The 25,304-nt window shown below is 41.1% G+C and overlaps 1 long non-coding RNA gene across 1 annotated transcript in view; it reads right to left on the bottom strand.

Annotated features, from left to right (window-relative positions):
• LOC120522464 overlaps positions 1-25,304 on the bottom strand; it is a 125,586-nt gene that overhangs the window by 82,361 nt on the left and 17,921 nt on the right. Inside the window, exon 5 of the long non-coding RNA XR_005632391.1 lies at positions 4,391-4,646. This is a non-coding gene — a long non-coding RNA (uncharacterized LOC120522464). The remainder of the gene's footprint in view (positions 1-4,390; positions 4,647-25,304) is intronic.

Genomic DNA, 25,304 nt, shown 5'->3' with positions numbered 1-25,304 from the left:
TTCAGAGAATGAGTTTGTTTATGTAAATAGAAAGCATTTCCATGGCATTAATGTGCAAATTGTCTGTGATGTTAAAATGTGTCTTATTAATGTTGTGATGAGGTCACCTGACTCAACTTATTCATTCATTCTGAGAAATAGTAGTTTTGGGAACAAACTTGAAAATGGTGTTGTGTGTAATGGTTGGCTTATTGGTAAGATAAGATGTTCAATATTACCCCTTTGGTGAAAATTGCAAGTTGTCTGTATGATGTAACCATATAACACAATTACACTCATATGAAAAAGTTTGGGACTCCCTCTCATCCTGCATAATAATTGACCCTCCTTTCAACAATAAAGATAACAGTGGTATGTCTTTCATTTCATAGAAACATCAGAGTACTGCAGTGTTTTCCGAACAAAGATTTTTAGTGAAGCAGTATTTAGTCGTATGAAATGAAATCAAATGTGAAAATTGGCTGTGCAAAATGTGGGTCCCCTTGTTATTTTGCTGGTTTGAATGCATGTAACTGCTCAATGCTGATTACTTGCAAATCCAAATTGGTTGGATGAGCTTGTTAAGCCTTGAACTTCATAGACAGGAGTGTCCAATCATGAGTGGTAAAAGATATTTAAGGTGGTCAGTTGCAAGTTGTGCTTCCTTCCCTTTGACTCTCCTCTGAAGAGTGACAGACAGCATGGGATCCTCAAAGCAACTCTCAAAAGATCTGAAAACAAAGTTTGTTGAGTCTCATGATTTAAGGGAAGGCTACAAAAGCGATCTCAGAGGTTTAAACTGTGAGTTTCAACTGTAAGGAATGGAATCAGGAAATGGAAGGCCACAGGCACAGTTGCTGTTAAACCCATCAGGTCTGGCAGGCTAAAAGAAATAAAGGAGTGGCATATGCAGAGGTAGGATTACAGACAACCCACAGATCACCTCCAAAGACCTGCAAGAACATCTCGCTGTAGATGGTGTATCTGTACATCGCTCTACAATTCAGTGCAATTTGCACAAAGAACATCTGTATGGCAGGGTGATGAGAAAGAAGCCCTTTCTGCACTCACGCCACAAACAGAGCCACTTGTTGTATGCCAATGCTCATTTAGACAAGCCAGATTTATTTTGGAACAAAGTGCTTTGGACTGATGAGGCACAAATGGAGTTATTTGGTCATAACAAAAGCGCTTTTAATGGTGGAAGAAGAACATTCCAAGAAAAACACCTGCTACCTACTGTCCAATTTGGTGAAGGTTCCATCATGCTGTGGAGCTGTGTAGCTAGTTCAGGGACTGGGGCCCTTGTTAAAGTCGAGGGTCTAATGAATTCAACCCAAAATTCTTCAGGATAATGTTCAAGCATCAGTCACAAAGTTGAAGTTACGCAGGGGTTGGATATTTCAAAAGACAATGACCCAAAACCCAGTTCGAAATCTACAAAGGCATTCATGCAGTGGGAGAAGTACAATGTTCTGGAATGGCCATCACAGTCCCCTGACTTAAATATCATCGACAATCTATGGGATCAATCAGAAGCAGGCTGTCTATGCATGCCAGCCATCAAATTTAACTGAACTGGAGATTTTGTATTGAAGAATAGTCAAAATACCTCCATCCAGAATCCAGACACTCATCAAAGGCTATAGGACAGCGTCTAGAGGGTCAAAGGAGCAAAAAGAGGCTCAACTAAGTATTGATGTCATATCCCACATTTATGCATCTGTCTAATTTTTTTATGATGCATATTGCATATTTTCTGTTAATCCAATAAACTTAATGTCATTGCTGAAATACTCCTGTTTCCATAAGGCACGCCATATATTAAAAGGAAGTTGCTACTTTAAAAGCTCAGCCAATGAGACACAAAAATCCAAAGAATTAAGAGGGATTCCCAAACTTTTTCATATGACTTTAACAACAGGTACCCACTGAAGACGTAGCTTCTCACCCCACTCATAAACCCACTGACTGAACAAGAGCAATGTTATAAGGACCTCCACTCTTGGTCTCAGGCAGAGAAGGTCAAATCAAGACAAGTCAAATGTATTTGTAAAGCACATTTAAAACAACTGATTTTGAGCCAAACTGATGTACAAAGGGACAATAAAACAAACACAATACAAACAATTGTCTAAAAACAAATTAATTTAACAATCAATTAAAAATCAATACACACAGTGAAAGGCAGGGGGTAGAAGTGGGTCTTAAGCTACGTTTTAAGAACCTCAATAGAGGAAGAAGACCTGATGTGGAGAGGCAGATCATTTCAAACCCTAGAAGTAACAACTGAAATAGATGCCTCCCTCAACTGCAGCTGAGATCTTCAAAGTATGAGGAGCAGTTGTCCAGATGAACTTAATACCCTTGGGGCCAAGTGGGGATGGAGGGATCCCAGATGTATTTTGGAGCAAGGTTTTAAAACAAACAACAAATCTCAATGGTAGGCAATGGAAAGAGGCCAGTGCAGGAGAGATGTGATCCTTTTTCTAGTGCTCGTTAAAAATCTAGCTGCATGACTGTTTCCAAGTCCCTCAGTGAGAGAAAAGATTTTAGTTTTAAGATTTACCTCATTTGGTAAAAGCTGGACTTCACTACAGTTTCATGACATCATTATGAAGCGTTGCTGATAAACAGCCTAACTGAGTGTAGATTTCAGCAGTGATTGAGGTGGGACTAGAAATAATAACCTTTGTTTTATTTTCATTTAGTTGTAAGATGTTTTGCACCATGCAATATGTAATTATCATCAAGGCATTCCATCAGCTTTTATACCAATTAAATGATGCTAGACCTGACTTTTAGGTATAGCTGGATATCATCAGCATAGCAATGGTAAGCAACACCATGTTTTTGAAACCTGGGAGGGCCAGATATAAGGCAAATAAAAGACGGGTAAAATAGAACCTTGCGGAATGCCTTTTATGTGGGATGCTGGCTGAGAGAAGTTCGCACTTATGTTAACAGACATAGATCTACCTTTAAGGTAGGACTCAAACCATTTCAATGCACACCCTTAAATGCCAACTTCATGCTCAAGCTGGTGGTAGATCATACTATAGGACACCTTAAGGACCATTGGCGCTGCCTGATAAGACTGATGGAGTACTGCTCTATAGTCTACAGAAAGTCAAAATGTTCAACCATGTAGCGTGCTGCATAAAAGGCAGACTATCGTAGCTTGTCCATAACTGAAGAGATGCGGTATAATGAACTTAACCTTGAATCACTAAATGATAAGCCAATTCAGAGAGTATTACAATTTAGTTTGAATGCAATTAGCAGAAAACAGGTAATCGTATGCAGCATTTATTTTTAACTAATTTATTTAATTTGTGTTTCGTGTCACATAGTGCAGCCCTTATATTCCTTAGTTCATTGGCCACATTTCTTACAGCATCCATTATTGCATTTTGTGACTCCAGAACACAGCCAGATGGTCACCCAGTGGTTTCCGAGGCATATGTGTGTCTGTTCATCCAGCACCTGAAGATGTGCTGGGCACAGCAGCACCATCACCGCCTGGAGCCATGTCCCTGGCATGGGGGGTGACCTTTGTAATTTTGTCTGAAACAGAATAAACAGTAATACCACATTTGCTGCTTGCTTGTTTGTCTTATTAAACATAAAAATTTCTTACACAAGTATGGATAATGATAAGTGAAAAATTAAAACTCCCACTTACACGTTGGTAAAATGACAGTTATAAGTGTCTCACCAATAACTGCAGCAGAGTGCTGCTCAAGCGGTGTGAGCAACAGAATTCCGCTACCTCCTTGAGTGGTGTTGACACTCAGATGGTTGTCTGTGACTCACCTTTTCATGTTGATTTTGATATCTGACCACTTCTCTTTTATTTCTGGCACTGTGTGACATTCTAAACTTGAACTTTTGAGTGCTTTCACCACACTGTGCACTCCATCAATTTCCTTTTGCTGCTTAAACCACTGCTTAAGCCAGCAAATATTACATTCTCCTTGCCTACACTTCACTGAGCAGAACTTCCATTTCACATTCATTTAGATACTTCTTTTCATATGTACTTTTACACTGTCTTTTAACAAACACTAATGGAAGGTGATATTTATTTTGATTTGCATATTCAAATAAACAAAACTCTGGGAGGAGTAGGTGTGGGCCTGTAGGTTTGTGTGTGTGCCTTAAAATTTATGTTCATTGGTATTTATAAAGGGGAAAGTGTGTAAAACTTTACTTACACAGTTTTATGTATCTGAATTTTTTGTGCATATGCACATTTCTAGTTTTGTCCATATGTCTTGTTTTAGTGTGAATTCTATATAAAGCATTATAAATGAGGCCCTTAGTGAGCTTAGAAGGAATGTTGAGGACATCACTGAGACCTATAAAAGAGACAGGAGAGCACTGATACTGCCATACACAAGCTATTTACCGTATTGAAGATATCCCATCGAGGCAGTCTGATAAAAAGTGAACAAATTTTTCCTTTTGTCATTGTACTTAATTACCAACTTGACTTTACTTGAGGAGCATTTTATAAAGTCACTCATTCTGTTCAGTGTCTTCTTTTTCCAGAGTGTCTCCATATGAATTTCATTATTTCTGAGCCTCAATGATTCACTGAAGTCCTTCTGGTTTCACAGTCCACAGTAAATTTAAAATACCAAGTGTAACTTTGATATTTCTCTCTGTAATGATATAAAGACATTGAACACATTCTGTTAGTGAGGTTTAAATATTTTATTTTACAAATGATTACATGTTCAACACCAAATAAAAATTAATAATTTATTTAATTAAACATGTGAACTATGACATGTTTATGAGTAATGTTAAGCAAAGAGTAATGTTTTTCTTAATTTGCAAAAAGTTTATAAAGGAGAAATAAAGAGTACATGTGACATTAAGTTCCAAACATAGTTATTGATTAGCATGTTTGGTCATCCCAGTCACACAGGCCATAAACTTGAACTTATCTCACAATTAGTGACCCTAATGTGAAGAGGGTTTACACTGAGAAATGCAGAAAGATGTGACATTACTGCAAGAGCAAGTCTGTGATACTATGGCAACTTTCCAACAAATGGTTTGAGGATTTAGCCACAGGTAGAAAACAGATGTTTCATCATTCTTCTTTGAAAGATAACCAGTGATCTGAAAAGTGTAGAAGAAGAACTAACTTGGTGTTAGTCCCAAGCCTAAGGTTAGGCTTAGGTTAGGAGAGGGTTAGTATCAGGAACGGCATCTGGCACAAATTTAGATAGCACCAACGCGATCAGCTGATGCCCTGGTCGATCTGTTAAGGTTAATTTCCTTAACTTCTTGGTTATTTTGTCACGTTGCTTGTACAAACTACCACCGCTTTGATTATATATGACAGTGGAACACTTTTAAACATTGGGATCCAGTTTACTCACCTATTTCGAGGGGATCTACCTATTGACCTGTTGTGTCCAGGTGAAATTCTCAGTGAGATCCTATCTGATGAGGGGAACAAATAACAATGGCACTACAGGAGCCAAACCTCGTGATGGAGAATGAAACACCATGGAAAAAGAGCTGCTGTGTGGAACAGACTAAGGAATAAAACACATCATAATCCTCTGCCCAATATCCTGCTTGCAAATATCAAATCGCTCGAAAACAAGATGGATGCTCTCAAGCCAAGGTTAAATTCAATGGGGCATCAGTAACTGCAATGTTCTTTGTTTGACTGAAACGTTGCTTTCACCTGGAATACTGGACTGAGCAGTAACCCCATCTGAGTATTTCTCAGCCTTTAAAATTGACAGAATCCATTAAAGTAAAAGGTGGATTTGTTTGTTTTATGATAAACAATAAATGGTGCAATCCCAGGAACATTTTGACTCTTTCACACTCCTGCTCTGCTGATCTGGGACATCTGATGCTCAACTGCCACCCTCATTACTTGCTGTGTGAGTTTTCTGCTATCATCGTCACCTCTGTATCTATAAATCTTTAGTCTAACATAGATGAGGCTTTGTCTAAACTCCACAATGTGGTTAGTGAACATCTAAACAAGCACCTAGATGCAGTGTTTATTGTGGTGGGGGACTTAAACAAACCTAACCTCAGATCGGTCAGCATTCCACATGTCCAATGAGAGGGCTAAACACACTGGATCATTGTTTAACTCCGTTTAAGTAGGGCAACAAAGCACTTTCATAACTGCTGTTCGAGAGGGTGGACCACGCTGCCATTTTCCTTGTACCAAAGTATAAACAATGTATCATGAGAGGGGTCCAGTAAAGTAACAAGAGTGAAAAACGCTGGTGCGCTCAATCAGAAGCCATTCTTCATAATGCACTTGATAACATGGATTGGATTGTGTTCCAGTTCAGCTCTAATAATGTCAATGAGTTTGCAGATGCAGCTGTCAGCTTTGTTGCTATGCAGGCGGAGTCCATCGTCCCAATAAAATAAATCTGTGTTTCCCCAATCAGAAGCCATGGGTTGACAATGAGTGTGGGACAATGGGCTGTGAATGAGTGCACTGTGGCTTACAATATGGAATTGTGGGCAGGAGGCTATAGTGAGTACAAGGAAACCTGCTGCTCTCTAGGGAAGGTTTGAAAAAGGCAGAGAGGTGGTACAAGGGGAAAGTGGAGTCTAACTTTCATCTGGAGGACAGCAGATGTAGGAAGGACTACAAACTATAGAGGTAAATACACTGTGTGTGTTGATTCTTCTCTGGCTGACAATCTGAACGCTTTCTGTAACAGCCATTCTTAGAAAGTTAATGTTTAATATTAAATACATGTAGTGTTTGGTTACTTTCTGTAGAAGTTCAGATTCTCATAGTTACTAGGGTATGGTATAATCTTTCACCCTGTAAGTTAAAATGAGATACTGTAGAACTTTCTTAGCTATATCTAAAGAACAAAGTGTTAATTAAGCCAATTAGGAAATAGTCTTACTGCTAGCATGGACTATTAGATTTGTTTGCAAATTGCAGATGGCATACAGTTTTCTGACTGTGTCTAATGTATCTAAAGTGCCTGAACTACGACTGTATGACCAAACTTAGAGAAATGAAACAAGATTTATAAGTCTTAAACAGAACTTTTCTTAAACAAGTACTTTTCTTTTCTTTGCTACATTAATTTTTCTCATTTTTTGTGTGAACTGTTTTGTTTTGAAATTTTACTAAAACTTTAAAATGAAGATATTTTTGTCTGTAGAATTATTTGATCATGTGTCACACTGGTGCTTGAATCATCCTATGAAGCAAGCTAAAACCTGCAGAACTTTGAATAAATGCAGCTACACTTTGTATGCACAGTTTGACACTAACAGAGCTAGTAATACATTGCCAGCCATAGAGGACAATACGGCTAGCATTAGGACCACTCAAAACAGTGGAGTTGTGAACTCTGTTTCACTGACCATGGTTGCATTTTTAGGCTTATAGTATTAGATCTAAGTATCACATTTGATACTAGAGACCAGAGATAGATAGATAGATAGATAGATAGATAGATAGATAGATAGATAGATAGATAGATAGATAGATAGATAGATAGATAGATAGATAGATAGATAGATAGGTACTTTATTAATCCCAAGGTGAAATTCACATAATCCAGCAGCAGTATACTGATACAAAATACATGTAAAAGCAGACAATAACTTTAAAAATGTTAGCATCTACTCCCCGGATGGAATTGAAGAGTCGCATAGTGTGGGGAGGAACGATCTCCTCAGTCAGTCCATGAGATATTCTTTTGAGCAGAGTGGAAAAACCTGCTGGTATAAGTTGTCAGGCACTCAGTGGGCGGAGATCTTATCTAAGTGACCCTCACCAGTTTGTTCATATAAACATTGAATATTCTGAGATAACCAGGATAAAATATGGAGTCCCTCTAAGTGAGTCCTGTGCTGTGCTTGGTCCTTTGCATTCCTCTCTACATATGTTTCCCCAGTCTTATAATTGTCATGTCCGATATTAGTTTCTGTTGCTATATGGATGATATTCAGCTTGTCTACTACATGAAGCATCTCAGTTTTCTAAAACAGAAGCTTGCCTAGTGGGAATTAGATTCTTTAAAACTTTCATTTGTTGAATTCTAATGAAAGATAAGTGCTAGTCATTGGTTTGAAAGCTGCTAAAAAGACGATCTGAATGTAACATTTCTGCTGATGGCATCCCAATCACTCCCAATATACTAATCATCGTAAACTAGGGTTTATCTATAGATTGTAATATTTAATTTGATATTGATATTTAAAATATATCTAGAGTAGCCTTCATTTTACTTATAAAATATCACAAAACTTAGATTATATCAGCAGTCCATGATGCTAAAAACATATCCATGCATTTATTATTTCTTGGCAGACCATTTTGTGGCTGATAACAGACTTAATATAGTTTAGAATGCAGTGGCTGAAGTGCTTACAAGAGTTGGGAAATATGAACAGTATACAGTATATCACCCTGATTTGTTTTCTTTACATTAGCTTTCTGCAAATGTTGTATTATTTTTACTGGATTATTAGGTACTGGTGATCCCCTGAATCACTTTGCATGGTTAAAGAACTCAATATTTGAGTGACATTTTAATTACTTTCAATCACTCTTCCAGGGAGTGGGATATCTTGTTCTCTCTAGAATAAAAAAGCTGCAGCTGGAAATAAAGAAGTAGCTTGTAAAGTAGCTTATTTTAGGAATAATTCTCCTGTAGAGGCAAGAGATTCCCACAGTCTGTAGGCTTTTAAATTGAGGATAAAAAATATATTTGTTTAGTCAGGCCTGTAAGTCACATTTACAATCAATCTACATTTCTATTTGTCCTCTGTCTTCTCTTTAAAAGTTGCTATTATTTTTAATTTTGCAAAACAAAACATTTTATTATTTTGTTCAATAATAATATGGTACTGACACCAAGATTTTTTCTCTGTTTATGGCCTGTAAATATTTAAGCTGCTTTGTGACAATACAGTTTTAATGAGCATATTGAGCTATTATTTTAGATATAGAATTTGAACTTGCTAAAGCCATCTTGCTTTTGTCATTTTTATAGAAACACATAACAATTTATTTGGAGAGTCAATACCACCATTGAGTCAATGCAACAGATGTTTCATCTGGTTCTGTTATCCTGGCTGTCTTCAAGCCCTCCAGACTGGACACATTAAAACCAAGATCTGAAGAGTCATTTTAAGAAGGCATTTTCTCCATGAAGGTGAGTTCATTTGAGAGTTGATTTTTAATACATGTGCAGTACTTGGACATACACAGTACATTTAACAAACTATTCTGCAATATAACTATTAAGACTGTTATATGTTTTAGGTTTCGCTATCCACAGATGTGGATCAGGCTGCAGGCCAACACTACATAATCACAGCCTCTACTACCAGACTAAAATATTTAGAAGTGACTTGGAAAATCACTACACCTTGAACTAATAATTGAAAGCTGTATGTAGCCCTCCAGAAATTTTTGTTGTAATCTTCTTTTCTGCTAGAATGGTTACTGTTCTCTAATTTTGATCAGTGTTTTCCACAAAATGAAGTTTTTGTTGAAGTGCCTTAATTAATTTGTAAGTAATACAACAATGATATATTCACAGCTAATAGTCCTTCAAATTTTGAGCAACATTAACAATATTTCTGGTAAAACAAGTGTTTATAAATTATTCTCTTATTTTGATTCCCACTGTATGTGTGTATATACATAATATATTGTGGAACGAGTCCCGGACACAGACAGACAGACAACGTTTGTTCACTCAACACACACATATATATTTACACTATTTACAGTTTCAGTTCTGCACAAACCCAGTGCCTCTGCACCAATCCCCAAAGTCCAGGCCTCTCTCCAGTGCCTTTCTTTAGGCCGCTTCCACTCCTCTCGCAAGACTCCCGTCCACTTCCTCCTGACTCCAGTCATCGAATGAAGGGAGGCGGCCCCTTTTATACAAGCCTGGATGGGCTTCAGGTGCCTTCTGACACTCCTCCGTGGACACTCCCTGTGTGGCGGAAATGCCAGCTGCGCACCCAGAAGCCCTCCGGTGTCCCCAGTCTTCTTCCCTCCAGCACTTCCTGGTGTGGCGGAAGTGCTGAGGTCAGGGCTCTCCAGGCACCGGGGAACCCTGGCGGTGACCATGGGCCCCTACAGGGTTGAGCTCTGCACCCGTGGTCCCCAGTGCAACCAGGGCGGTCGCCTCGTGGTCTGGAGGAGGCGCAAGTCCTCCTCTGGTCCTCATGGGCATCCCGGGTGGGTACCACCCCAGCCGTGTGCCACAATATAAAACAATAAATTTTATATTACTGTATTTTACGCTCCATAAGACGCACCTGACCATAAGATGCACCTAGGTTTAGAGAAGGAAAACAAGAAAAAAATATTCTGAACCAAATGTTGTACTAATATATTTAATAAAATATAGCAGAATAATATTTCAACCATGTAAAGTCAACAGCGGTATTAAGAATAATCATCATTGTCATTAACAAATGAGGAGAAACTTTAAGGTTGGGACTAAGCCCCGGACACAGACAGGCAGACATGTCGTAAACACCACCACACGCTTATTTATAGTACTATATACAAAGTTCAAGTGCCACACAACCCACTTTACCCCAAGTCCAGGCCTCTCACACACTTTGCCTCCGTCTTCAGACCGCCTCCACTCTCTTCTCCTGCTTAGTCCTCTCCTCACTCGACTCCCTCCTGAATGAAGGGAGGAAGCCCTTTATAATCACCCGGATGTGCTCCAGGTGTGTTCCGCAACCTCCTACCAACACACCCCAGTGTGGCGGAAGTGCCGGCTGCATCCCCGAAGCACTCCGGGTGTCCCTCTTTCTTCCCCAGCACTTCCGGGTGTGGCAGAAGTGCTGAGGTCCAGGGTCTCCATGGCACTGGGGCCCCATGGTGGTGACCATAGCAACCAGAGGGCCGCCCCACGGGTCTGAGGTGGGCGTATGCCCTCTTCCGTCCTCCAAGGTGTCCCGGCCGGTCGTTGCCCCAGGCATCTGCCACAAGGTTCAAGCACTCTTCTAGTTTTTGGAAACTACAAGAACTCCTCATCTCCAGTGTCAGAATTTATGAGCGCAGTGGCTCACAATCACTTTGCAGGAGCACATACCTATCATCACGGCATAACCTGTCCAAAGAGACCAGAGGACAAAGCACGTTTGGACCAATGCTCCCTGAAGTTATATTGCCAGTCTAGTCCCATCACTATTTGTAATGCCACAACATCCTTCATCTCGTCTTTTGTTGTAGGTTTACATTTCAAAACGAATGCGATTCAAAAAATTGCTCTGCATACCTGTTTGTCTAGTCTGACAGTAGCTGAAAGGCAGCATCAGGAAAGAACAGCCTGAAGTAGTCCAGCTTGGTAATCTGTTGTGTCCAACAGCAAGCCATGCTGTCTTGTGAAGTCCGGTAGCCAGTTTGGCTCCCATGGATCAATGTCTGGGTATTCCTGCCATACGAAACTTGCTGTAGGTGCATTGGCTGCACGAATGAGCTCAGCTGGGGTGGCATCGGCTAGTGTCCGGTCAGCTGATGCCTGCTCCTCACTCTCCTGCTCGATCTCCCGATCACTCTTAACAAAATCAGATTCTGAAAATCAGAGTCCAACTCAGTGATAATACATGAAAACATCGTCTGCTGAGTATTTTGTTTTCTGCACTCGCTTCGCTTCCTCATGAGATGTCGATGCCATCTTGCCTTTGTTTACATTTTGTAACTCACACACACACACAGATTAGATGTCGAGTCAATGAGTCTAACATTCCCCAAGCAGAGAGGGCATGCCTGTGATGTAATAGTGAGTTTTGTTGCCATTAACAGCTGATTGTCGCCCTCTACCCCTGGATGTTGACTTTGTCAGGTAATATACATCACGGTCTGTGACGCAATATTTGCTCCATAAGACGCACAGACATTTCCACCCTTCTTTTGGGGAAAAAAATGTGTCTTATGGAGCGAAAAATACGGTATATTGTTTATTTAACTTGAGTTTCCAAGCATTGCAAATTAACTAATTTTTATTAATTCAAGTGTACATTCTAAAAATTTAAGTTATTTGCTAACAATGATAAACAAAACATAGAGACTTTAAGGCAGATTTTCATACTGTACTAATTATCCTCACATATTCGATATTTACATTTTTATGTGTAAGACTTGTTTGTTTGATTTTGTTATCGTGAGATGACAAAAGAATATCTTCAGATACATGGATACCAATTAAAAACAAGGTTAGCTTTATAAGGATAAGTAGATTGTGTACTGTACTTTATGTAAACAGATTAAATGATATTAATTTGAAATGTTTTGTGTACTCCACAGTATGCTCTGCACCTCGTCTTGAATGTGCTATTTCGCTGATGTCTCAGATTATTTGTTAACGCTGGTTTGTTTTTGGTTTTAATGTTCTTTGTTTTTCCATCTCCGTGGCAGTGTGATTTACGCTTGATCAGGAGGTGGTGGTGCATTATTCTATTAGAGAATTTTGCTGTTGGAAGGTATATTTCTCTCTCTCTCTTAGTGAGTGGCTAACATTTGAGTGTTTCTTACAGGACAGAGGCCTTCACTAAATTGGCAATAGACAGAAGTGTGAATGAGACCCAGAGTAGTGAGGAGGTATGTATGTAATATCTAACAATTTTAAGTAGCCATCTTGAAATACATGTGTTATTGTATATGATTCTCTTTGTTGTCCTATCGTAAGGAGTCACTGATAAAAAGGTCTTCCACACTGCAGTAAAATGGATGTGCCAACATAGACAATGCAGTCAGTACTGAAGATGTAATTTTGGCAAAAGAACCCTTTTTGTTTATTTTTCAGTTTAGGGATGGTATGGAACTTTTTACTCAAGAATGTCAGGATAAAATTAATCTTAAAGTAAACTTCATATTTAATGAATCTTTTTTTATCCATTTATCATTTTGTTGTCTGTTTGTTGCTACATTAATTATGTTAATTGTATTTTATTGTGCATTAGTGATCTGTTAATTGCAGTTTACAATGCTTTGATTTTCTGCTTTCTGCTTTCTTTTGATGGTGTGTATATTTGAAAATGAAAAAATTAACTACAAGTCTCTTTTTGTGTTTGCTGCTGTTTAGTCTTGGTAGAGTAATATATTACTCTCCTTTCCCCTTTGTATTATTAATATGTAGCCTTTGTCAGAACGCCTCAAATCTCCCAGACCACTGTTTATAAGGTATTATTGTATATAACTTCTCCCAAATTCCTTCTATATCTATAACCTCAGGCAATTAGATGTAGTAAAAGACAAGCAGGAGTTAAGTTACAATTTAAACAATGTATTATTGATAATATTCATAAATAATAACAATATGCAAAGTACATTTGAATATTGGCAACCATACAACCTGATTAAATGGTGATGTGTAGTTTCAGGCGGCACACAGACTTGTTAGTTGCTTAAAATGTCTCTAGTTAAGGCATTATTTGTGGTCAGCTTTATTCTGTCTCAATATGGCTGCCAAGCTGTGCTCTTCATTGTGTTGTCCTTTTCAGTTCATGCATCAGTTTGGTAAGAGAGAGAGAGGAGGGAGTGAGCAAATTTATAGATTCTCTGTCCAACCCCTAGAGCCAATAGGACGTCATGGTACTTAAAGGCTTCTGATACAAGCCAGTTCCTAACAGCCATACTCGAGACCAAAGCGGCGATAGAACACCTTCACACCTGCCCTCCAAACCATGTGTTAAGGTAAAGCTTGACAGTTAAACAGCCTGACTTTCCTGTGGAATTGAGAGACTTCAGAGAAACATTAGCCAGACTTGTTTTAAGGCACTTCCCCAACTCTGTCGTAAAATTCAAAGAGACCGATTCCTAAAAGGCAGGGGTAAAATGAATGCTTCTCACTAATGTAACACTAATATTACTTTGCTTTGCTAAGTTACAAATGAAGACATACAAAATATTTATCAAGTAATGTGCAAAATCTCACATCACAACAGCTGCTCATTTTGAAATATTGATATTAGTTCTTGTTACATAAGTTAGTTGTCACACACGTCGCTTAGGAGGCAGTCAACAAGCCCTAAGGTGAGTGAAACATTGAAAAGTGAAGGGTTGATTTACTTTATGGTACTAACACCTCTCTCTTTTCATCAGACCAAAGAAGAATAATAACTCCACTTACTTTCCACACAAACTTCCGGGTTCCCAAGATGGGCCAAACGTCACTTCCTCTTCCAACACCAGATGATACTGTCACTTCCGGCTCTCAATGATGACGTCACTTCTGTCTCAATGAAGATGACATCATTTCCGTCGCACAATGATAATGTCACTTCTCTCCACCCGTTATGATGTCATCTCCTGCCACATCATGTCTGTCAGCATATTTTTGTTTATAAACGCCATCACTGTCACAATTTAACAAATGCTTTTGTTTTTTATCAGTTTTGCAAGCTTTATTTACTACATCCAGGGACATTATAATGGGTCATTCCCCAACTCTTTTTGCTTTGTGCAGAATCTTTATTTATGACATAATATTTTTAAAGCTTAATTAGTGTTACCTAAAGGCTTTTTAAAAGAATTTCTAGAAATATTTCATAACAGAACAAATATAAGTAAAGAAATTACTCCTTTTGGAAACAATTTGCTGTTTTTGAGGGTTGTCCAGGAGGGAAAACATTTTTTGTATAGTAGTGAGAGATTTGAGGTCTTGGACATTACGTAGACGGTGTTGTGCAATAGTACTTTTTTCGGTACTATTTTAATGTAATGTTGTGGTTTTATAAGTCACTACACACATTACTCAAATACACTCAATGATAGTTTTGGATAGCCCCTCACAAATGCAGTAGTTTACAAACATCATATTTTACTTTCTCTTTGAAAAGCATGAAGATAATTGTTTTGAACCTCAACTTATGATTACATTATTGGTACATATGTATTATTAAAATAAGAGAGTGAGACACATAAACACATTCATCTTACATGCTTACTACAGGTACTGTCATTGGCTCTTTTGTGGAATGGACTGGTGGGGCACTAGCATCTTCCTTTTGAATCTTCACAATGGCAGCACATGCTGGGGTCTTACGCACATGTTGTCCCAGTTGCATGCGAGGCATCACCAATGGTTTACCCTGCTCCTCAAGGAGGATCTGTCTCCTATGACACATCTACCTTTTCCAGTCTTGGTTCAAGGTTGTCCAAGTGACAAAGTATTATTTTCTGAGATGTTCAATATGTTGAAAAAATTGCCTGAGGCCAGCATCAAACGTAAAGTTTTTCTTTTGCTGCTGTAGCAAGTCATCCGCTTTTCTAAATTCTCCACTCCTCCTTTTGTAGCATTGAAGTCCATTATCATTTCTGGTCATGAAATCTTCTATCCCTGTGTAATGTACTTCTCCAGATCACATTGTACACCAAGGATGTGTCATCTGTTCAGACAAACTTTAATGTTTTCACTGGCCTATTCTGTGTGGCCAACAGTTGAGATGGGAGCTGTGGCTTATTTTTTCCTTATAATTCTGAGCATTGTTACCTTCCTCTTGAGGAGCTACTGTCCCTGTTTGTCTTAAATTAAAATGCAGCTTATGTGTTATGTGGAGTTCCTCCATTTGACTTCCCTGTTGATGGAATGGCATCGTCCGCTCTTCTTTATCTCTATGCTTCCTCTTGGCCATGTTATTCGTAGCTTTAGTCTAGGTTATCGTTTTTCTGCAGATGATGCTCAGATCTATTTCAGTGTTAAAAGTGACAGTTCATCATCACAGCTTTCTCAGCATACAACTTGCGTCAATGAAATGAAATTAAAATTAAATTAAAACCTGAATGGAACAGAACTCTTTAATTATGAGTAAAAGTAGGTCTGATGATCTCATCAGACCTACTTTTACTGCAAAAATCTCAGTGTCACTTTGATTCCTCCTTTTCTTATTTCACCCATGTAAACATTAAGAAACTTTTGCACTTCCACCTGTGTCACATTTCTTATGTTTGCTCATTCCTTTCTTTTCTAATGCAGAGAAAGTTGTCCCTGATTTTATCACTTCCCACCTCAATTATTGGCAGAGGTCCCTTCTAATCGTATATCACAGCTCCAGTTGATTTTAAACTCTGCTGTGAGAATCCTGACAAGGACCACCAACAACGAGCACATCACTGCCTTCCTGCTGTATCTTCACTGCTCCAGATGTCTTACAGGATCGAGTATGAAATTCTATTAATAAATTACAAATCTTTAAATGGCTTCACACCAGACTACGTCAGCAACCTTCTCCATTACTATACTTCTGTTAGCCCACTAAGGTCCTATGATTTTGGTCATTTTGTTGTGCCCTTCACTAACCTGTGAGTGGTGGCTCTGAGGTTAGGGATCTGCACTGGCATTCAGAAGGTTGCTGGTTCGAATCCGTAACTGCCAAAAGGGACCCTGCTCTGTTGGGCCCTTGAGCCAACGCCCTTAACCTGCAATTGCTGAGCACTTTCAGTAGTGAGAAAAGTGCTATATAAATGCAAAGAATTATTAACCTGTGACAGCAGGGCCTTCAGTTGTATAGCGCCCAAACTTTGTAATGACCTATTGAAATTAATGACATCAGCTTGACTTCATTCACTTTTTAAACTTATTTGTTTAAGAAAACATTAAAGAGACCTGACATTCTACCTCTTCTTTCAAATTACCCTCTGTGTCTGTCCTTGTGCTCAGGATTTATGTTTGTATCACAAATTATGCTATTTGTTCAAGATTTATTTGTAGTATTAGATGTTGTATTTTAGTCTGAATTATTGTCTTTTATTCTTTTTGAATGCTTTGCATATCCTGTATTTATCTTTATTCAGTGAGATATTTTGTAGCCAGTGTTGTATTGGTCCTGTTGTTCTTTCTGAATTTTGTAAAGTGCTTTGAACATAGGAAAAGTGCTATATAAATAAATCGTGTAATTATTAGTATTTTTTTCTTTTGGTGGCCCATTATTTATAATAATAAGTGACAAAAACTAGGAAGTTCTATTTAAGCCAATTAACGCATAGCATAGTGCAGTATAGAATATGTATTGCTATTTTTTACATATATGTTTAAAATATTAGATTTTAATTTTCACTTAAAATTGATTTAGAAGAATATGGCATACATGACTCATAACTTTTAAAAATTTTAATCATATTTCTTATTAACTTTTTATGTAAATCTAATGTGATGTAAACATAATTATTATTTTTATTGTTTTCATGAATGTAAACAAAAACTATTTTCAATTAACACTAGAATCCCTGAAGCCTGTGAAAAAGTCATAATGCTAGGCCACCTTCACACCTTTTCATTAGAGTCTTTGTTTAGCAAATGTGTCAATTGGCACTGACAGCAAGCAGCCTGCTATTAAACTGCCAAAGCTCAACCCCCCCCACACCCAGCCCAAAGTTGTCCCATTTCAAGTTTCCTTATCGTGGTGTGAGGTGTCTGTTATTGTAGAGGGTAAATAATATATCGTTATTTGGAATACATGCATTTCATGTGTGTTCGTGTCTACAACGATCTGTGTAAGTGTAGGATGAAAGGAAATGCGAAGCAAGAAATGTTGAACATATAACTAAAACAGAAAATTTTTTCAAAATACATTATTAATGACAAAATGTTGATGTGAAGTGTATAAATTGTGAAGACTGAAGTTCAAATATTAAATAAACACTTTCACAAAAGGTACACATATAAACAATACCAGTGTGCTTTTATTCAAGAATATAACCAAAGAAAAATAAATGTTGTTCGGGTACAAAGCAGACTTGGCTGGTGCAGAGATAAGAACTGCTGTCTCATAGTCAAGAGGTTGCGGGTTCAATCCCAGATCCTTCCTACATTTACTGTTTGAATGATATGTGAGACCTTTAAATGTATTGCGTCATTATGATGGGGAATATGCCACACTTGTATTGCTTATGTGACAAATGGATGAAGAAAAGCACCAGGAATACTGTATTTTCACATTAGCATTTATGTTTGATTTGCTTCCCCACTTCTTTTCCCTGACATTTTCCACTTTTAACAGAGGTATCTGTCTCATATTTGCTTCCATTTTGTCTTGCAATTTCCACATCCACATTCAAAGAGCTGGTAGTACCAGCTGTTTTGATAGGCAAATCTGTCATTATGGAGATATTGATAGTAAACAATAATGCTGATGTCATGTACGAACTTGAACACACTCCACCCCCATATTTTTGCTGGTACTGCAACTCATGGATGCATCACATTAATTTCTGATGACATACTCAGCAGACATGTCAGAAGAGCACTGGGAACAAATGGAGGCCAGGATGTATGCACATAAGTGTTCCGAGTGTCAAGTATAACCTGGCCTTTAGAGAAGGTGTATTTAAGACTAAAACCTTAAGCACTCTTTTACACATTTATTCTTTACCAGTAAAGGTGTACTGCACAATAACGTGCAGTGAATCCACTTGACTTGAGCATTCCTAGTTTTCATCCTCTTTCTCTGTCACTGTTGTCACAAAAACGAGACATAGACAGATAAAGGTTTGGGGCAGCCACCCGTGTAATCTGGTATCCTGGCTGCAAAAGTCTTTTTTTCAAAATAACCAGCACTGACGTGCATACAAAGGAGTCCAGAACAAGACTGAGGGAAAAGGGAAAAGGGGCAGGTTTTAAAGGGGAAGACAGGAAGTGAGGTCATAAGGATCGAGCACGTGGTCTTCAACCATTGGATCACAGCCGGACGTGACATCAGAGGGGCCGGAGCTGGTGAGGTCGACTTCCATTGGCTCGGTCCCGGAAGTGATGTCAATAGAGCCAGGTGGACTCCCCCGGGAATGGTCTACAGGGAAGGGAGAAAAAGAGTCAGTGTACTCTGCCACATCCCGGCATGCCTCGAACTGCCTTCACTCAGGCCCTTTAGCTGCTTCCCATGCACGTGTGTGACAAGGCCCCCTCCTTAGCCCAGTCCCGTGGGTCAGGCGACCTAACCGAGAGGTTGTGAACCGAGAAGAGCATCAGCGTTGGCATGGAGAGTGCCCGGCGATGAGCGGCGAAAACTTATGCGGCTGTAGGTCAAGAAACCACCGGGTGACCAGCGGATTCGACTCCTTGTGCAGGGCCATCCACTGTAGAGGTGCATGGTCTGTGACAAGGGTGAATTCCCGGCCCAACAGGTAGTACCTCAAGCTGAGTAATCGCCCATTTAATCGCCAAAGCCTCCTTTCCACCGCTGCATACCTGGTCTCCCGGTCCAATAGTTTCCGGCTCAGGAACATGATGGGGTGTTCCACACCATCGACTTTGGCTCAGCACGGCCCAGGCCTGTGTCTGAAGCGTCCGTCTGGAGGATGAAAGGCAAAGAAAAGTTAGGTGCCATCAAAATAGGTGCGGACGTAAGGGCCTGCTTTAAGTCACCAAATGCAGCACCTGTCTTCTCAGTCCATACCAAATGTTTGGGGCCCTCTTCTTTGTTAAATCAGTCAAGGCGCCGCTCTCTCCGAGAACTGGGGTACAAACCGGCGGTAGTACCCGGCTAACCTGAGAAAGGCTTGGACCTGCCGCTTGGTTCGCGGGACGGGCCATTTCAAAATGGCATCAACTTTGGAGCACTGTGGCCTTACGGTACCCCGACCCACCAGGTAGCCTAAATATTTGGCCTTGCTTAATCCAAAGAAGCATTTTTTGGGATTAATCCGAACCCGCCTCACCAAGTGTCCGTAATACCGCTTGGACATGCTGTAGGTGTTCCTTCCATGTGCTGGAATAGATGACCACGTCATCCAGGTAGGCAGCACTGTATGAGTTATGAGGCGAAGCACTTTGTCCACCAGATGCTGGAAGGTTGCTGGAGCCCCGTGTAACCCAAATGGAAGGACACGATACTGCCAGTGTCTGCTAGGGGTACTAAGCGCGTTTTTCCTTGCGAGTCCGTTAAAGGACCCTGCCAGTACCCTTTTGTCATGTCAAGTGTGGTCAGATATTGAGCCTGTCCAAGCCTCTCGAGGAGTTTGTCCACGTGGCATTGGATAGGCATCAAATTGGGAGACTTGATTAAGCTGGCGGAAGTCATTGCAGAACCTCCAACTCCGTCAGGCTTACCGGCGAGCACAATGGGGCTGGACCAGGGACTATAACTTTCTCAATCACACCTAGTTCCAGCATGCGCTTGATCTCAAGTTCCACTTCAGCCTTTTTGCCTCGGGAAGACGATAGGGCGTTCTCGGACAACAACCCGGGCTCTGTCACGATGTTGTGCTCAATCAGAGAGGTCCTTCCGGGGTTCTCACTGACTACCTCCCGAACGGCCCGGATAACTGTTTCCAGCTCCTGCCGTTGTCTGGGACTTAAGTCCGTACCGAAGTTAAGGTCGTGTGTGTGGCGAAGAGTGGCGGGGCTGGCGGAGGAGGGATTGGTGTCCCTGTCCTTCCACGGTTTCAGCAGGTTCACATGATAAACCCCGCTCCTTTGGCCGGCGATTGGGTTGACTCACCAAATAGTCGACCAGTCTCTTCCTCTCCTTAACTTCGTTGGGGCTCTGCCACTGGGCAAGCAACTTAGAGTGGGTGGTAGGCACTAGGACCATGACCCGATCTCCGGGTGGAACTCCCGAAGTGGCGTGCCGTGGTTGTAATACGGGCCTGTGCTGCTTGAGCCTCTTCCATGTGACTTTTAAGGACAGGCTGAATCTTTCCAAATCTATCGCGTAACTGCGATATACTCTAATATGTTTGTGAGGGAAGAGCCTCTTCTTCCCAGCCTTCTTTCAAAATATCTAATATGCCCGAGGTTGTTGCCCATACAGTAGTTCAAAGGGGAGAACCCGTGGAGGCTTGTGGGACTTCCCGATAGGCAAAAAGGACGAGGGGGAGGAGCTGATCCCAGTTCCTTCCATCCTCGCTGACCACCTTACACAGCATTTGCTTGAGAGTTTGATTAAACCTCTCTACTAATCCGTCGGTTTGAGGATGATACACGAGGTCTTTAAATGCTTTATTTTCAGTAATCTGGCAGTCTCCTTGAACGTCTCCGAGGTGAAAGGGGTCCCCTGGTCTGTCAAGACTTCCTTGGGGATCCCCACGCCGCGAAAGACCCTAGTAATTCCCATGTTATGGCTTTGGAGGTAGCTGAGCGCAATGGAACAGCTTCGGGGTATCGTGTAGCATAATCCATGAGGACAAAAATGTACTTGTGTCTTCGGGCTGAGGGCTCTAGGGGTCCAACCAAGTCGACCCGATTCTGTGGAAGGGAACATCAATCAGGGGAATAGGAACGAGAGGAGCACGGTCCCTCCTAGGAATTTGTCGCAGTTGACACTCCGGCAGGAAGTGCAAAAGCGACAAACCTGCCTCATTGATTCCCAGCCAGTAGAAATGGAGCTTGATCTGCTCCAGAGTTTTCTCGGTGCCCAAGTGGCCACCTAGGAGGTGGGCATGTGCTAGCTCAGAGACCTGCGCCGGAAGGTACGGAATTAGCAGCAGCTTTCTCTCCTGCCCGTCATGCATTGCTACACGGTAAAGAAGGTCGTTGTCTAATACAAAGTGAGGGGCCCTGTGGCATCGACTGATCAGTGCGCTGGCCATTGACAAGGACCACTGCATTTTTGCAAACTTCAGAGAGTCGTCATTCCATTGCTCCCTTCTAAAAGAAGCTGGTGTTTCTTTAAATTGGAACCGCAACATGGAGAGAGGGTCAGCGTCGACCTCAATGGGCGTGGTTTCCTCCCGCTCCGCCGTGGCGTTGGTGGATGACGTGTCAGCATGCAACGGCCCGGGAGTTGCCACGTCACCCAGGACGGCCGCTTCGTCTCTCTCTGCCGGCTGATTACACGGCATGGAGGCAGCTTGAGACGGTTCATCTCCGTCCATAACGAGGCCCAAATTAATCCGGGAGTGGTATGTGTCTCACCGCTTTTAATTTTAGACCAGTCCCGCCCTAGTATCACCAGGTGTGGAGGATCAGGAAGGACCGCTACGGTGAGTTTGCGAACTGATCCTCCGTAACTGATGACACAAACGATGGACCTGTACCAGCGGATTTCTCCATGGACACAGGTTATACGGTCTTAAATTTTAGCCACTGTTGCGGTAGCACAAAGCGGCGGGCAACAATGGAAATGGTGTTGCCGGAATCAAACAACACGGTGGTCTTGTGTCCGTTGGCGATCACCACGCCAGTATGTGGGACCGCCAACGGATTAATCAGAGCACACCAACCCTCCTCGCCTCCACCTGCATTCCTCCTTGCACCTGCGCACCGCGGACGCAGATACAAGCTCCGGGTTGTACAGGGAGGGGCTAGGTCTTGGGCGTACCCGGCTGAGTTCTGACATAAGGACGGTTCGCTCCCCAGAGTGTGAGGCCGCCCTCTGTGTCTCCAGAAGCTCTATGAGCTCTGACATGTTCTTAAACTGCTTGCCCCAGACCGGCTGGGTGAAGCCATGGGGAAGCGCTTTCAGGAGCAGATAGCAAGCTACCTGCTCTATTATTTGGTAGGGCTTGTTTTCAAATGGCCATAGCCACTGCCCTACTGTTGCCCAGAAGGACCAGGCTTGATTTGCTGGTCGGCGCTCTGGGTTCAACCTCCATTTTTATTTCACTCACCTGCCAGTCTGGGGCACCCTAAATGGGGCTCTGGTTTCACAGGGAGGCAGGCACTCTCCCCAAGAGAGTATACTGAGCCCCTTTGCCTCCCCTCCAGGGCAGCCCAACTCTGTGAGCCCCACCTGCACACCCTTGGCCTCTCTAGGTGGCCTAGTTATGCGTGCCGGGAGCGGAGCTCGCACCGGGTCTCGCCGAACCACGGGACACCCTCCCCACCTGAACACTCGGCCCCGCACGCCCCACCTGGGTGTATTGCAGGTCCTGTCCCTTCTCTTCTGGGACTTCTCCATCCTGCCGACTACGCCACTGTCACAAAACGAGACATAGACAGATAAAGGTTTGGGGCAGCCACCCGTGTAATCTAGTATCCTGGCTGCAAAAGTCGTTTTATCAAAATAACCAGCACTGAAGTGCATACAAAGGAGTCCAAAACAAGACTGAGGGAAAAGGAAAAGGGGCAGGTTTTAAAGGGAAGACAGGAAGTGAGGTCATAAGGATCGAGCACGTGGTCTTTAATCATTGGATCACAGCTGGACGTGACATCAGAGGGGCCGGAGCTGGTGAGGTCGACATCCATTGGCTTGGTTCCGGAAGTGATGTCAATAGAGCCAGGTGGACTTCCCGGGAATGGTATACAGGGAAGGGAGAAAAGAGTTATTGTACTCTGCCACATCCCAGCATGCCTCGAACTGCCTTCACTCAAGCCCTTTAACTGCCTCCCATGCGTGACACTGTCTAGCATTCGTTTCTTCAGAGGTTGATGTGCTTGCTGCTTCCTGAGCAGCTCTTTTCTCCACCCTAGTGGCCCGCTGTTTCTCTTCTTTCATTGACATCTTTTGGCGTTAAAACTGATTAAGTTAGTTTTTGTGTTGCAATTACTTAGTATGTTTTCTTTAACTTTTCACTTAAGTGTTCATTCTGCCTCAAGAATGATTAGCGAAGGTGGTAGGGAATGAGAACGGTGCCCATACGCATCGCGCGACGCCATCCTGCTGCGCTCTGCGAGAGTTGATTCTACAATAAAATAAAAGAAAAGTAAAAAGAGTAATAAAAATCATCACCCCGAAAGTGGATAGTAGGCGTCCACGTAGTATATGTGTACCAAATTTCAAGTCGATAGGTGAAACGGTTTTGCGAGCTACAGGTGATTTAAAACCCTGGACAGACAAACAAACAGCCATGGTAGTGTATTATAGAAGAAGATAATTATGTGGAATACTCTACTGAGTCAATGTAAGTGAAAGGGAAACTGAAATCTGAACAACTTTTAAGAAGTATCTGGATGAGATTCTGGGACAACTGAATGATAAGCCAAACAAGTTACCTTGAGTGATACACACATCATAAATCCTGGAACTGCATTACACAATACCTAATCTGCCCAAGTTCCACTGAGTTTGACATCAAAGGTGAGATATTTGGGCAGAACAGGAATATAGTAAGTGGCTAGCAATACAGTGGGGAGATAAGTATTGAACGTGACAATATTTTTCAGTAAATATATTTCCAATGAGACTATTCACATGAAATTCTCACTAGACATTGGTATTAGCTCAAGAAATCCTCAAATATAAAGAATTCATAACATTAAAAGTTATAAATAAGGGTATGTATAATAATGTGTAATAAAGTGGAATAACACAGGGAAACAGGGAGACATTACTCCACCATCAACTGGCCACACCCAAGAGCTTCTCACAAAAGTTCTAACCAGGGAGTCAGAAGGATAGTCAGAAGAGTAGCCCAAGAGCAAATGACCACTCAGAAAGAGATTCAGAAAGACTTGGAAGCAGCAGGTACAATTGTTACAGAGAAAACAAAAGCAATGCACTCAATCGGCATGACCTCTAAGTGTGCTCATACCACAAGACTCTATTAGTGAAAAAATGGCATGTTGAAGCTCGTTTGTAGAAACCTATTAAATAATGGGAGAATATATATATATATATATATATTTTTTTTGAAATGTTATTAATTTTATTGCAATCATTCCATACAAATCAATCAATTTTACAAAAGTAGGATTGAGAACAAGTCAACCCCCACCCTGAGAGAGAGAGCAAGGCCAACGGAGTGAAACCTAAGGCTTGTAAACACACCTAAATTAATAAGTTTGATAAGCCAATAGAGATGAATGGAGAAGAAAAAGAAATACAGAAATAATTGCTTCTTCTGTGCTTTAAGAGCTTATTCTAAAATATTACTGATTAGATCCTGCCATGTTCTGAAAAAAATCTGTACCGATGCTTTAACTGAGTATTTGATTTTTCCAATTTCAAAAGTATAAAACATCGGTTTCCCACTGACTTGAAAGAGGAGAGTTTGGGTTCTTCCAGTTTAGCAAAATCAGTCATGGTGCCAAAAGTGTAGTGAATGCAATCACAGTTTGTTTGTCCTTCTCCACTTTAAATCCATCTGGAAGAACATCAAACACAGCTGTTAATGGGTTAGGAGGGATTGTGACACCAAGGCTGTCTGAAAGGTAATTAAAAATTTTGGTCCAGAATGATGTTAATTTGGTGTACGCTGCCCAGAACATGTGACCTAGTGAGGCTGGGACTTGATTGCAGACGTTCGCAGGTTGGATCATGTCCTGGAAACATTTTGCATATGTTTGAGAGGGTAGAAAAAGTTGGTTCTCATGCAGAGGTGCCACCGATAAAAGCTTCTCCATCTTAAAATGCTTCCTACATTGGTTCTATATTCAGTGAGTGAAGCACAATTGGGTTATTAGTATATTGCAGATAACTTGCGTTTATTGGAGCACAGAGCAGGG

This window comes from Polypterus senegalus, unplaced genomic scaffold, assembly GCF_016835505.1.
Source record: "Polypterus senegalus isolate Bchr_013 unplaced genomic scaffold, ASM1683550v1 scaffold_4960, whole genome shotgun sequence".
In the NCBI taxonomy this organism is placed as follows: Eukaryota; Metazoa; Chordata; class Cladistia; order Polypteriformes; family Polypteridae; genus Polypterus; species Polypterus senegalus.
Note: the sequence above shows the minus strand (reverse complement) of the source record. Positions and strands in the feature narration are given on the sequence as shown.